A 1,397-nucleotide genomic window follows, 5' to 3' on the forward strand; every position below is an offset into this window, starting at 1 on the left:
GTTGGGATTGGTAAGGTGGATAGTTTGGATGCTTTATCTCCCGATGCTCAACCCTTTATTCCGTTGTTTTTAAATTTGGTCTCCAATCGTGTTTGTTTGAGTGCTGTGGTCGTTCCCCGTGACGCTCCTTTGGTGTATGTGAGGTCGGCCCCTGCTGCTTTTGATGGTCATTCTTTAAATTCTGAGACGTTGGATTGCCTTGCCCAACCTACTAATGTGGTGAGTTTAGGTGAGGAAGTGAGTAAGGTGGCTAATTCTGGTATCTCTACCCCTATTTGTAATGAATTTGTTGATGTTCCTGTCACTTTTATGGAGCCTCAAGGTTTATTGTATAATGTTAAGGATAATTCGGGCATTGATTTGCGGGTTCATCTGGACTGGCTTCATGATTATAGTTCTGATTCGGCTTCTGAATCTGGATCTGTTTCTGTGGATTCTTTCGGTGATGGGGATCATAAGAATTCTTTTAATTTGCTGCGCGATCAGCCTCTTGTTTCTGTTGCATCTCGTGGTTGGCCTCGTGGCCGGGGCAGGCGTGGTCGCTAATTATGGTTTTTGAGTTGTTGTTTTGTTTGTTTGTCTATTGCTGGAATGCTTTGTTGGTGTTTTGTTATGATCAAGTGATTCTGATATGGACGATGAGGTAGCAGCTTGCTGCAAGCATCGTGGATGGCCAGGGTTGGTTGGCAACTTGATCGGCCCTTTCTTTTGTCCAGTGGATGGCCCCGCCTTGGCAATCCGAAGCTGGTCTGAGTCCGACTTTATCGACCTTTATTCTAGTTGATCTTTGCTTTATTTTTACCATTTTCTTGTAATCTCTTGATGTGGCCACCTATGTGGTCTTTCCTTGTACTATTCTTTTTATGAATGTATTCCTGTTTAAAAAAAAAAATGTCTTAGGTTCGAGTCTTAAGTATGTGATGCAATATAAATTTTATTTTAATTGACCTAAATGTCTAAAAATAAATAAAAAAATCTTGGAGGATTTAAAATTAATCTCCATCAAATCTTATATATATATATATATATATATATAATGAGTGTGTAAATTTACTTTAATTAGTTCAAATATCTCAAAAAAAAATCTTTCTGCTTTATTTATGTTTTGGTACTTATCGTCAAAAATTTCTTCGAGCAGCAGAATCTCATTGTAATTTCTGAATCTAAAAAATATTTCAGATTTATACTAAGGATAATTTGAAGTATGATTTCAACAAATTTATCATTAAATTGAACATCTTGAGTGTCATAGTCTGTTTGGAGCTATTTTTGGTCGGGTTCCTTCGATGTAAAATTGAAGGTAAATCTTCCTCTCTATCATATTTTAAAGAACTCTAGGTTGAATTTAAGTTAATTTTTTTGTATAGATGGTTGATATTTTATTAACAAAATTTATG

This window comes from Dendrobium catenatum, unplaced genomic scaffold, assembly GCF_001605985.2.
Source record: "Dendrobium catenatum unplaced genomic scaffold, ASM160598v2 fragScaff_scaffold_506, whole genome shotgun sequence".
NCBI classification, from domain to species: domain Eukaryota; kingdom Viridiplantae; phylum Streptophyta; class Magnoliopsida; order Asparagales; family Orchidaceae; genus Dendrobium; species Dendrobium catenatum.